Source organism: Marmota monax, unplaced genomic scaffold (genome assembly GCF_021218885.2).
Source record: "Marmota monax isolate L192 unplaced genomic scaffold, Marmota_monax_Labrador192_F-V1.1 WCK01_AAM20220418_F8-fsc00170, whole genome shotgun sequence".
Classification (NCBI taxonomy): domain Eukaryota; kingdom Metazoa; phylum Chordata; class Mammalia; order Rodentia; family Sciuridae; genus Marmota; species Marmota monax.
The window spans coordinates 332,646-346,881 of record NW_026692395.1 but is presented as its reverse complement, the minus strand read 5'-3'; the positions used below and the strand labels follow the sequence as shown (position 1 = coordinate 346,881).

The 14,236-nt window shown below is 45.1% G+C and overlaps 1 non-coding gene and 1 pseudogene across 1 annotated transcript; both read left to right on the top strand.

Moving 5' to 3' along the window:
* The first annotated feature begins 5,806 nt into the window (after nucleotides 1-5,806).
* Nucleotides 5,807-5,879, top strand: Trnav-cac (transfer RNA valine (anticodon CAC)). The gene has a single exon. It is a non-coding gene; the product is annotated as a tRNA-Val (tRNA).
* A 7,253-nt stretch (nucleotides 5,880-13,132) lies between these two features.
* LOC124091496 (F-box only protein 3-like) lies at nucleotides 13,133-13,854 on the top strand (annotated as a pseudogene).
* Nucleotides 13,855-14,236: the final 382 nt, after the last annotated feature.

The window sequence follows — 14,236 nt, the reverse complement described above, 5'->3', positions numbered from 1 at the left end:
TTGGACCTCACCAAGTTACTGAGGCTGCCCTCAAACTTGTGATCCTACTGTCACAGCCTCCTAAGTCGCTGGGATTATGGGTCCACGTGGATCACCATGCCTGCACAACAGCTTTTGTTGCCATTCGCCACCTTGCAGACTAATTTCTCCTCTGAAGTTACGTAGGTGAGCCCTGTTTTACTCACAGCCCTCAGTGACTTGTTTTTCTTCTCTTTTGTCATGCGTTTGTAATATGGCTAGCTTTATTTGGAACATTCTGCAGTCCAGCCTCATCCACCAAATCTTCTTAATGCTGTCTTAAGCTTTCAGATTAAAAACATATCCGTTACCGTTCCTATTCCTTTATATTGGTTAAAGTGAGGTTTTGGCCCAGGAATATGCTCTACCTTTGTGAATGCTCCACATGAGCTTGAGAGGATTTCAATCCCACAGGTGTTGGATGGAGTATTCTGTACAACGAGATCCAGTTGGCTGACACTGCTGTTCAGATTTGTGTATCTTTTCTAGTCAGCTGTCTGCTTGATTTGCTGATTATTGATAGAGGCGTGTTGAAATCTCTCACTTCCCTGGTGGATTTCTCCTTGGACGACTTTCAGATTTTGCCTCCCATACTTGACACTGTGCTGCTAGGGGCATATCCTTTTGGAGGATTGATCTCTTAAATCACTAGGTAATGCCCCTGGCCATTTTCCTTGCTTCACTGTATGCTTTGTCTGAAATTGACACTGTGTCTGTCTTTGAATTAGCCTAAGTGGTGTAAACCTTTCTTCACCCCTTAACTTCTAAGCCAACTGAATCATTCTGTCGAATGTGACTGCCCCAAGCACCAATTATAGGTGGCTTTTGCAATCCACTCTGAACATCTCTGTCTTTAATGGCGGTTCTTAGACCATCTCTGTTTAAAGTGATTGTATCGTGTACATCCTCCAGCCTGAAATCTTAATTGGAATAAGATATGTTCCTTGTTTGTATAAATACATCAGAATAGATTCTACTCTCCTGCGTAAGTACAAAGAACAAATTCAAATAAAAAACTTTTAAAATCCTCAAAATAAACATAAAGTGATTGTTGATTCAAGTGGGTTCATATCAATTGTACTTATTGGCAATTATCTTGTGTGTTCCCTGCATGGCTTCTTTGCTTCTTGTTGCCCCTCTTTGTCTCGCCCTTCTTGTTTACCTGAGCCTCACATTGGATTCCATCGTCTTCTCCCTTAGCACACTGCTGTTGCAGCTTTCAAACTTGTTTCTTAAGGTTTCCATAGGGTTTCCAATACACCTATGGCCCCAACTCCACACTCCAGGAAGACTCCCCATCCTATGCGCAGTGCTCCACCTTCCAGTAACACTCCACCCTCCAGTAACACTCCCCAGCTCTCCATTGCTCCTGATGTTCACTTCACAGCGTCCATGCTAGAATCACTCCATACCGTGTCAATATTGCATCAATCATTTCTCTGTTAGACCGTGCTAGGATGAGCAATATGAACAAAAGCCGTTGGCATCTATTTGGTCCTTTACTGACTGCCATCCTTTCTTCATGTTAATGCAAGTTTCTGATTTGTTTTCTTCCTTGACTATGTTTGTAGGATTCTTCCAGGGAGGCATTCCTATAAATTAAGTAGCTCAGTTTTTACTTCTCAGAAAGTGTATCTTATTTCTTATTCACTTTTCCATGATAATTTTCCAGATGTAGAATTTTAGGTAGGAAATGTTTTTTCCCTGAATGAACTCTATGTATTTGAGCCTACTGTGTTTCTTTATGTGGCATCTATAATTCTATCCCAAGTACCTCAATAAGTTAGGGGATTTTAAGCTCTGGAATGTTCTTTCAAGATTCTCCTCCTGTCTGAAGTTGTCTGCTGTTTGAACATCATACGCCTATGCTGTGTGTGTGTGCTTGTGTGTGTGTGGGCACGTGCACCCGCATTCACATTTGCCTTCATGAGTTTTCCGAATGACAGTTCTAAGCTTTTTGCTTCTAATACTTCTTCTTCTCTGTTATTTGTCTTCCTGCTATTCAGATGGATATGTCAAACATTTTGTAGGACTTGTTTTCGTTTTCCGTGCTGGGGACAGACACCAGGCTTCAAGTGTGATAGGTAAATGCCTCCAGGACTTTTCACATGGTAGGATGCATGGTTTCAGTTCCCTTCATCTTTTTCTCTTTGCACTTCAGTTTTGGAAGTTTCTGTGGGCCTGTAACCTACCCCTTAATCTCACCGATCTTTTCCTTGATTGGGCTGGGTCTCCTGATGAACTCCTGACAGACACCATTCATGAGCTGTATGCCACTGTTTGATTTCTAGTACTTCCTGTGAATTCTTTCTCGGAATTTCCACCTTTCTTCTTACATCACACAGCTGCTCCTGCAAGTTGTCTTTTTTCTCATTAGGACCCTGAGCAGGATAGTCATGCTTATTTTCAACTCCCCCTTTCACCATTTTGGTACCTGTGTGCCAGGTTAGACTGGTTCTAAGGTGTGTTTTGTCTCCTCATTCTCTATTTTTACTTGATTTCTGACAGGCCTCCTCTGCTTTCCATCTTGTTTGTTGTTCTTGTTTTGTTTTGTTTGTGTGTGGGCAGGAGGAGACCCCTTCTACTGGGTAGTAGGACCTGAATGAAATGGTGATCCACTGGGAATAGCTCCGTTAAGTCTTGCAGGGAGATGGGCTGCCTTTGATGGTTGCTAAAGCTGTAAGTACCAGAGGCTTCCAAATTCCTGCCTTGTTCTGCTCCTCTTAAGTTTGATCAGCCTAAAGTACTCCTGCTCCGAATGTTTGTTTTGCAGCACTTCAGGCCATGTTCACTGCAATTTCCTTGTCACCATGTTAATGTGGAGGTAGACTGTGGGGTAGGGAGGGAATTTTACAGCTGTGTGACTGAATCTCTGGCATTGTTGGGGCTGTGGCTCTGGGATATGACCTTCACAGGTGTTTCTCTAGTGGCATTTCCTTCACCTCCTGTCCTCTGTCCCTCCCCTGACTGCAGTATTCCTAATCATTTACTGCAGACTGCACTATTTTTCCCTTAGTTGGACCAGAGGTATAGGGGTGACTGAGGTGGGCAGAGTACCTAGGATAAGGCTCTGCCAAAGTTATTTCCCTAGAGAGTTAACGTTTGTCTTGAAGAGGAGTCTCCAGGAGTATTTGGCAGTGATGGCTCCACCCATCACCCTGTGGGGAGTGGGGGGAGCGCTAAGGGGATGGCGACTAGGACCCCTTTGCCAAGTCATTCCAGCTCTAGAGCTAACACCCCTGAATATGTGGATATTCAGCCTAAAGCAATTCTTCCTGTTTACCATTTACCGTGTGCACGCACACATCATATGCTATGAATTGCTGTCAGTTCCTGAGAGCACACGCCTCTGATCTGATCCAAGGGTGGAGATCTCAACTCTGGCACTCTGGTCATGAACATATCTCAGGATCCAAGGTACTGGTTTTCCCTGTCACCTCAGTTCCCTGATGAGTCCAGAAATGGCACAGGTTCAGTTTCTGCTGATAAGGATGGAATTGCTGTTTTCTTGCCTCTCTGAATGTTGGAGGTGAACTAGAATTCTCACCTGTTCTCATTCTGCAGTGTCCCTCCATCGGCATACCCCCATGACTCACAACTGCCATGCCCAGTGCCAACAAAGATTAAGCATACAAAAGCTGAAAATCATTGTATTTGGGATCAAAGACATGGCAATTTGGGAGTTGTGGGTTAGAGATCAAGTGCTATTCTCAATGAATTCTAATATTAATCTTTAACTTTAAAAATTATGTATTTATGCTTTTAGAAATTTAAATAATAGGTGAGAAATTATATTTAGTAATCATCTAGGAATTTTATGTGGCAAAAACACGGAAGTGCTGAGCACAAATTGAAGATGAAATAATGCTCTCAAATACATAATTAATAAAAGTTGTCACAATGAGTTTATCAATATTCATGTGTTGCCCATGATCTAAACAGGTTTGAACACTTCTTGGTCGGTGTGCTAGTGTGAACATTGCCCACTGCAAATCCTAGGTAATGAAAGAAAGAGAGGGCACCACATTGCCATTTCACAGATGAAGAAACTAAAGATAAAAGGCAGCAAGGGACAGACGTGGTGGCACACACCTGTAATCCCAGGAGCTTGGGAGGCTGAGGCAAGAGGATCACAAGTTCAAAGCCAGCCTCAGCAAAAGCAAGGCACTAGGCAACTCAGTGAGACCCTGTCTCTAAAGAAAATACAAAATAGGGCTGGGGATGTGGCTCAGTGTTCCAGTTCCCCTGAGTTCAATCCCTGGAACACTCACCCTCCAAAAACGGGGAAAAGGGAGAAAGGAAGGAAGGAAGGAAGGAAGGAAGGAAGGGAGGGAGGGAGGGAGGGAATGAATTGCCAAAAATCAAACAGGATGGGGCTGGGGTTGTAGATCAGCAAGGGAGCACTTGCCTCACATGTGTGAGGCACTGGGCTCGATCCTCAGCACCACATGAAAATAAAGAAAATAAATAAAGATATTGTGTCCATATTTTTAAAAATCTTTAAAAAAAATCAAACAGGAAGCATGGAGTTGATCTGGGAGAGTCTCTCAAAGCCCTTTGGTATAGGCATACATGTTCTTGTCCATATACTTCTCTGTCTTTCCTAGAATGCACTTTTGAGTAGTCAGAGCTTTCTCAGAAAACGGTGTTATGTTTTTCTGCCAGGCTCAGTCAGCAAATTTCCAGAGGAAAGGGCAAGCAGAGGTGAATGAACACAAGCAACCAATTGTTTTCAGAAGTCACAAATTCTTGAGCCTTATTCAACTGATTTGGAGCTTGAAAGGGAATAGAAATCCCCAATTCATGGAGGGAAGGCTGTCTGATTTCTCACACTAACACCTGGGAAGGAGCACACACAGAAAAGCCCAGAAACTCACATGGTTCTGTATGTGTGAGCATGTTCACACAAGTTCACACGTGTGCACGCACACATCAAAATTAGATTCTATCTCACTTAGGAACATAGATTTAATTTCCCATCCATATAGTTTGAGTGTGTCAATACCAACCATATATAGAAAATCTACAGCTGTGTTTTGTTTGTTTGTTTTATTTTTTTAGTTATGAGACCATGGTGTCATATTATGGAATTGCTTAATATTGCTTAATCCATCATTGCAGTAGGTCAAAGGTGAAAAGCCATCTCATCTGAAATGGTGGGGGAATAAAAATACTGAAGCAACTCAATCCATCTTTGATAGACTCTCTTCAGTACTTGTTCTTTTCAACTTAATTTGCCCTAGGTTGGTAGAATGATGTTAAAAACCCTTGGGCTGGGTTCCTGGCTCAGCACCTAGCACATGTGAGGCCCTGGGTTCGATCCTCAGCACCACATGAAATTAAATAAATAAAATAAAGGTATTGTGTCTAACTACAACTAAAAAGTAAATATATTGTTTTTAAAATCCTTGAGTATCAGCTACCCATGGGCACCCCTTATCTGAAGCTCCTATCCCCATATGTTTTGGGATTCATATAGCATACTTTACAGGAGAACAACAGCAGGGTATGGAGTAGAAATGCTAAATCTAATAAAGCATGGTTTCTGCAGCAAAACATAACCATTCATGCCAGAAGGATAAGTACAAATTGCAAACAGAATCATGTCACTTCATGTCAGGTGTTATAGAAAATGACTCTGGAGAAATAATTGCTTTTCACAGCATACATGATTTTGAGTGTGAAGGGTATTTCTGTCTATTGTTTCTGTGTTTTATACCATTTTTCTGTCTTTGTTAAAACGTAGTTCACTGACATAAAACACATATAAAGATGGGAGTATAAGGCTGGGGATATAGCTCAGTTGGTAAAGTGCTTGCCTCACATGCACAAGGCCCTGGGTTCAATCCCCAGCACCCCCCCAAAAAAATGGGCGTGTACAAATATGAAGGGACAAAAAATTGATGGTGTTTCACCAAGGAAACACATGCCTGTAGGTATACAAAGCAAACACAGGCATGCAACCACCACCACAACCAAGATAGAGAAAACTCCTGGTACCCCAGATACGTATGATATGTCTTAAACTGGCCATTGTCCCTGAAACGGAACTGCTTTTCTGACGTTGGTCACTACAGACGATTTGCCTTTTAAAAACATTTATAGAAACAGAATTCTATATTATGAGAGGGCGTATGGGAGGAATAGACGGACTCTAGATAGGGCATAGGGGTGTGAGGGGAAGGGAGGGGGCAGGGGTTAGCAAGGATGGTGGAATGTGATGGACATCCTTATCCAAAGTACATGTATGAAGACACGAATTGGTGTCAACATAATTTACATACAACCACAGATATGAAAAATTGTGCTATATATGTGTAATAAAAATCTTAATGCATTCTGCTGTCATTTATTCTTTAAAAATCAATGGAAAATTAAAAAAATAATTCTACATCGTGGACATTTTTATGCCTGGCTTCTTCTGCTCAGTACTCTGATTTTGAGATCTACCATGTCACTGCACGTAGGGGCATTTGCTTGTTTCATTACTCTCTAGTATTGTGTTCCATGGATAGACCACAAATTTATTTCAACTGTTGGTAGACATTCACATGATTTCCAGGTAGTGACCCTCATCTACAATCACGCTGTGAATGTTTGTTAGTGTCTTTTGGAGACATGTTGATGCAGTTCTATTGGACGTACACTGGACTGTATGGTAGCCAGAATTCTCTGATGATTCCACGTGATTACGATGTTCTTATAATGCCCTCTCACTGAGTTGACCTTGAACCTACACGTGTGGCTAGATATCACACCTGTGATAACGTTACTTTATGGAAACCAGGATGCTGCAGATGTAAGTAAGGTCACAGGTCAGTTGCTCTAAAGAGAGGGATATTAGTGGGTATAGGCCAGACCTAATCAGATTAGCACTTAGAAGTGGTTAGGTCCTAACTGAACTAATGAGTCAGAAGGCGGGGGGAGACATGGTGGCGGGTGGCGCATAGATATAGCTATTTAAATCATAAGAGAATATTAGCAGGGTCCACATGGCAAGGAGAGTACAGCCTGCAAGAGAACGGAGGCCTTGGTCCTAGAGCTACAGGGACCTGAATTCAGCTGTCAATGTGGATGAGTCTAGAAGGGCTTCTTCTCCAGAACCTCCAGAAAGGAACCCAGCCAGTCCAACACCACCCCACACCCTGCATCCTGAGGCATGAAGCCAGGCAGGCTGTGTGCTGATGTCTGACCTATGCAACTGTGAGCTGGTGAGTGGCAGATTCAGCTGCTGAGTGCTGTAGTGAATGGGAAACCTGTGGAGATTCTGGTCCCTGGATGTGGGGTGCTGCCATGGTGGACCTGGAACTGAAGTAGGGCAGGACTCTGGAACCAGGTGTTGAGCGAAGCCTGGGAGAATTTCTAGGTGCATGATAGAGAAAGCCTGAGTTGCCTTGAGAAAGAGGGAATGTTTTAGGGAAACCCCAAACTCCATCAGAGAAAGCCAGAACACAACTCTTAATGGACTGTTGTTTTGCATCTGCACTCTTGGGAGGTTTCTGAGCGTGGGGGTGGCAGCAGAAGCTAGAGAGATATTATTGGAAACCAGAAAAGGAAGATCTTCATCATTCACTGGCAGAATTCTTAGCAGGACCACATCCCCTAGATGGGTGGTAGCTGAATCTGAACATGGTGAGCCTGACTATAGGGCTGAGGAGACTTCCAAGCAAGGTGCTGAAGGAGCAACTGGCTTCTTCTTGTGGAGACAGAGGGATGTGAGAGGGGGAAAGATCAACTGTGAAACAAAAGGAACCAGGACTTTGTGATGTTCACAATTCTCAGCCTATCTAGAGGTGGGGGAACACTACCATGAAGGGTTTGCTTCTGAAAGTGTGCCATGGGGAGAAAGCAGATGGTTTGGCTGTACAAACTTTTGCTGAGAACTCAGAAAGACCAAACATTCAGAGTATCCAGTCCCACAAAACCTCTCAAGAGACTAAATGTGGGTCTCACAGATGTTCTTATCTATACTGAACGCCTCTGGGAAGCTTAAAGTTGTTGTTCCTCAGCCATCTCAGCAGGACCCTAAATATAGAAGGGATTCCTTTTGCCAAATCTGTGATCGGGACTTTCATGTGAATGCCAGAAAAATGCACACAAACTCCCACATGTTTCTTGAGAAACTTCAAGCCGCAGAAATACTGCCAATTTCAATTTTAAGGGAAAGCCAGAGTACAACATGCATACAAGTGTAGGATTCTATTTATCAGTTGATCCATGAATCAAATATAAATCATATTTTTAAATGATGTATGCTCATTCGTTTCCTGCTATACATGTACATACAGGCACCAAGAAACACCCATACACTCACCTTCATATACCTTCTAATATACTAATTCATAATCATTTTTATGGCAGTATTACTCATTAACTAAGCTTTCTATGTACATGACTATTTTCAATGCCAATCATTTGCTTTGTATCGTTCCCAGTCCCCTCCCCCTTCTGACTTCAGGAACCCCTGTACCCTCTGCACAGAAACTGATAAGCTCTGCTTCAAGGTCCTGACCCTTGCTAATTTTCCCTTCCTGATCCTGGATCTTCTTTCCAATCCCCCTCTCTTGCCTTGCACATATTTGATTATGCCCTGCCTCTTGTTTTCTCCCCATATACCTTTTTAAAAAACAGATACAACATTTTTGTACCTTTATTTTATTTATTAATTTTTATGTGATGCCAAGTGTTAGAGTCTGTAAACAAGTCAAAATAACACCTGGCATTTTGCCATGGGAATGTTAGAGTTCGTAAACAAGTCTGGATGGTGCCTGGAAAATGCCAGAGGGAGTGGTTTGAGAAGTAACAAAAGCGAGCCATTAAGTGTGGAGATTCCTTATTGGTTGACTGATGTATCTAGTTTATGCTAATTAGATAAGCTGTGTGGAATGTATAAATACCGCTCCTGTCCTGAAATAAATGGCTCCCACTACTGCTGCATCAATGTACACAAGTTATTCGTCACCCCCCTGATTACTCTGCTGCAGCCGGCCTCCGGCACCAAGGATCGAACCCAGTTCTTCACTCATGCTAGGCAAATGCTCTACCACTGAGCCACAACCACAGCCCCCCATATATCTTCATTGTTGCTCCTTTCTTTCAGCCATCTTGAGTTAAACCCTGTACCCTTCTCTTCTCCAAGTTCCACATCAGCAATGTTAAATGCAAATTTTATGGATAGAACTCCATTTCAGAAGCATTAAATGTTTGATGGGACATTGCTGTACTTCACTCCTAAAAAGTCATCTAGTATGCCCTCTGCTTTTATTTTAATGCTCCAAATAAGACAGGTAATTATTTTTGCCATAAAACATCATTCTATGGCCTGGTGATATAGCTCAGTTGTACATTGTTGTATTTAGCATGTGTGAGGCCCTGTGTTCAATCTGACACACTGAGACACACACACACACACACACACACACACACACACTTCATTCTACATTAAAGAAAATACAGCTAACAATTTAATTTTATTTATTAAACAGTAGGTGTATAAGAGGCAATTGGAAAATAGAAATCTCATCCCAGTGGTAAAGGCAGGCCCTTCTAAGTGAGAAGGCTCGAAATCAAGGGCTGAGATCAGGTAAATTTTGAGTGATGGAGTCATGGGATGAGGAATTCTCAGGATGATGGTTGCGGGCTTACAGACTTTTGGAGACCTTACAGGTAACCATGTAGCAGGCATCCCATTCATCACAGTAGACAGATGCTGGTACCTTTTGGGGGTCTTGGAGTATACTCACAGAGGGTCAGAGCACAGGTGACGAAGGAGGAGGAAGGGGGGGGAAACATGCTCCCTATTTCAGCTCATCTAGAGAGTCAGGGCTCAGGCACCTAGGTCAAGGAGGTTAAGGCTAGCAGAGATAGGAGATAGAGTCCACACCATAAAATCCATGGGAGAAGGAAAAAGAACTCACAATAGAACATCCAGAAAGGGAGGAAGTGGAACTCAAGCCAGGGGACTTAGAAGAGGAAGAGGAAGAGAAGGAATTATCGTTATGAGAAATAACTTTACCAAGAGAGGACGGTGAAGAAGGGGTTGTGTGGATATCATTATCAAACTGGGAGGCAAAATGGACAACCTCAGGATCAGGTGAGCTTGAAATGCTCTGGAAGGCATTCCTTCATACGGCAAACCTAGGGGGAGAAGAAGGATTCCTGGCAGCCAGCCCAGACAGAGGGGAGGTTGCAGAGGGCTGATCTTTGCTGGTTGGCATTTCTGTAGAGAACATGACCTGGTGCTGAGATGTTGCTGCAGAAAGCAGGGCCTCGTGAAGTAGAGTTGCTGCAGAGAGTAGGCCCTGGTGAAATGGCATCAGGCAGAACCTGATCTAGCTTGGGGGGCTTGGAAGTTAGCTTCTGTTGGGTTATCATGGCTTCTGAGAGCAGAGATTAGCCCAGTAGTGCTGCTGTGAAGATCAGAATTTGATAGAAAACACTGGTGCAGACAGGAACCGGCCTGGATGCAGGACTTTGGGGAACATGGCCCGGAAGAGTAGCACGTCTATGGACAGCGGGGGCTGAACAGGATGTGTTAGTGCCAACAACAGAACCTGGCTGGGATTCTGAACTGCACAGAACAGGGCCTGGAAAGGTGTCATGACTTTGTTGGGCAGAATCTGGTTTCCTTTGACTGTGTAAGGCAGGGCCTTTCCTGATTGTTTCACTGCAAAGTGGTTTAGCCTGGCTGCGGAGAATGGAACACTGAGGTTTGGCCTGACTGTGGAGGACAGAACCTGGTGGTTTGGCCTGGCTGCGTAGGACAGGGCCCAGTGGTTTGGCCTGGCTATGGAGGGTGGAGCCTGGTGGCTTGGCCTGGCTTTGGGGAGCAGGGACTGTCCTGACTGCTTGGTTATGGAGAACAGTGCCTGGCTGGGTGGCATAGCTATGGAGATCAGTGCCTGCTACAGATGCACAGCAATGGAGAGTAGATCCAGTTCCAAATAAACTATAGTACAGAACAGGGTCTAGAGGGGTGGTGTGGTTAGGTGCATGGAGTTGGAGATCATAGGCTGGGTGGGGTGAATGCTGGGATCAGTGCCTGGTGCAGATGCAGGATGCAGGAGAGCAGAGCCAGGCCTCAGCACACTACAACAGAGAGTAGGGCCTGGCAGGGTGGTTCAATGGTGGAGATCTGGGCCTGGCCCAGATGCATCATTGTGGAGAACAGGGTCTGGCACGTTGGTGTGGTTGCAGGGATTAGGGCCTATTGCAGATGCCCAGAGTTGGAAAGCAGGGCCAATTCTGTATGCACTGTAGTGAAGAACAGTGCCTGGTGGGGTGGCATGGCTGTGGAGATCAGGGCCTTTTGCAGATGCATGGCGACCAAGATTATGCCCAGGCCTAGATGCACTATGTGGAGATCCAGACCTGGTCAGGTAGGGTGGCTGCTCGGATTTGTGCCTGGTGCAGACATAGGAGGCAGGAAAGCAGAGCCAGGCCTCAGTACACTGTGGTGAACAGGGCCTGGCTGGGTGGCTCCATGGTGGAGATCTGGGCTGGGTCCAGATGCATCATTGTAGAGAACAGGGCCTCTGGTTTGCCCCACCCTTCCTTTGAGAGGTGTCTGGTTGTGAACAGGTGCATTAGCGAGGCTGTGGGGGATCAGGGCCTTTTGCAGATGTATTCTGTTGGAGAACAGGGCCAGGCTTGTATGTACTGGTTGGAAGAACAGGGCCTGGTGGGGTGCGGTATCTAAGGAGATCAGGACGTGGCCAGATTTCTAGGCTTGGCATATCAGGGCCTGGCTGGGTGGCTTGACTGTGGTGAGCAGGACCTGGTGCAGATGTGTGGCGTTGGAGAGCACGGCCTGGAAGAGTGGTGCCACTGCAGAGGGCAGGGCCTGCCCTGACAGCTTGGCTCCGGAGGGCAGGCCCTGGACAGGATGCATGATTTCACATAGACACTTGAGAATGGCAGAGGGCAGGCCCTGGACAGGATGCATGATTCCACATAGACACTTGAGAATGGTCGTGGTAGTAGGGCTGAGACCTTGGAGAAGATGGTGGCAGAGGCACCAACCACAGTGGCAACCGCTGTGTGGGAGCCTCAGGAAGCAGGTGGTGCCTTGGAGGCTTGGCAGCCTGGCCGAGGCAGAGCTGCCTCCTATGATGGTTGTTTGGGGGGCACTTGGTCTCAGCCTGGGGTCATTCCTGGCCATTGGTTTCAGATCCTTTGCGCCTGTGCATGGGGACCACAGCTGCCCCAGAAGTGGGCATACTGTTTTGCTGGCACACAGCTTATGGAGGGCAGCACTGTGTCTTCACAGGCTTTGGAAACAACTGAACAGTTGGTGGGACCTGCTGTGCTGCTCTGCAGGGTGTCTCCCGATGGAGCCAATTGTTGGAGGCTGTGGGGACCAAGACAATAGGATTTTGATCTCTCATCCTGCAATAGTGGCCAGAAGCTAGCATGCCCTCATTCTTCCACCCTCTTATCTCTTTTGAACTACTAGGACCTCGCGCTGCTGGTGCTTCTGCTCCTTTTCTACGGGTGTCTGGGTAACCACCATATTGAGTTCTTGCTCAGAGATACAACACAAGTGCTCGGAGACAAAACAACATGGCTACTAGTGCCCGCCTGGGTTAGCAGCAGAGCTGGTGGAGGAAGAGGATGGGTGGAGCCAGCTGAATCTTTACCTCTAATTGGTGAGCAGGGTGTCACATGAGGCTGTCCACTTCCTGGAGCCTTTTTTAAAAATATTTATTTCTTTTTAGTTGTACACAATACCTTTGTTTTTATTTATTTACTTTTATGTGGTGCTGAGGATTGAACCCAGGGCCTTGCATGTGCTAGGCGAGCGCTCTACTGCTGAGCCACAACCCCAGCCCCCTTCCTGGAGCCTTTTAACCTCTATCCTTGAGGTATCAGACAGGGAGGTTTGCCCCACCCTTCCTTTGAGAGATGTCTGGTTGTGAACTGAAAGGCATGGTCACCCTTCTGGGTCCTCGCCTCCCGTCAATAGTTTGAATTTCTCCAGCCCCAAACTCAGCCACTAAGAGAGTGTGGAGCAGCTGCAGTGGTGGCGGAGGTGGGGCTGGGGTGGAGCCAGGGCGGGGCCAGGCCTGCACCGGGCCAGGCAAAATGGCCACCGTGGAGGTCGAGAAAGTTGCTCATGGATCCTCTGCTCCTCATCTTATCTTTCTTGAACTACTATACTAGGACCTGATCAATTGTTGCTATGTCAAAGACTTAGCCGGCTATCAAGTCATGATCCACTGTGGAGAAGACATTGCAAAAAATACTGGCTGATATCTGAGGAAGAGAAAACATGGAAGAATCATGTTGGAAATCTCTCTTCATAGATACTTACTCTGATGTAGGAAGATACATTGATCATTATGCTGCTTATTAAAAAGGCCTGGGATGATCTCAAGAAATATTTGGAGCCCAGGTGTCCTCAGATGGTTTTATCTCTAAAAGAGGATGCTCGTGAGAAAGACCTAGATGCTGTGGAGAAAGACCTAGCACAGATTGGTTGCAAGCTTCCTGATGACCATGGGTACTCATACTGAATCCACAATGGGCAGAAGTTAGTGGTTCCTGGGTTGTTGGGAAGTATGGCTCTGTTTAATCACTATCATTCTGAAGATTTGTTAGATGTCGATACAGCTGCCAGAGGATTCCAGCAGAGACAGGGGCTTAAATACTGTCTCACTTTTTTGGCATATATACTGGTTTGAGTCAGTACATAACAGTGGAAGCAGTGCAGGGTGAAACAAAAATGAAGTTTTCTACCAATGTCCAGACAAAATGAGTCAGAAGCCAGCTGCTATTGACATGTTTATCATGGAAAACCAGAGGGAAAGCCAGAGTATACCATGCATACAAGTGTAGGACCCTAAAGATGTACTCACAGGGAGTATTTTGATAGTGTACTCAGGGACAAACATCTTGTTTTCTTTCATAAAAATGGAGGGATGATTTGAGCTTAATAACTAATGACCCCAAAGTATATAGGACAGTTACTGGGGATTATTTCAGTCTTGGAGACTTTATCAAAGAATTCTGGCTGGTGTTTCCCATATGATTTCTAATGTGCTTCATAATTCTAACTCACGCAGCAGAATCACCAATTCCACTGTCTTCCTAAAGTGCTCCTCAACTAAGCAAGTCTTCCCCATTTCAGGGAGCAGCACCATCACCAGTCCTCATTCTATGAGGAATGTCTTATTGTAGCTTTAATTCTTGATAATTGCCATTCTGACTGGAGTGAGAT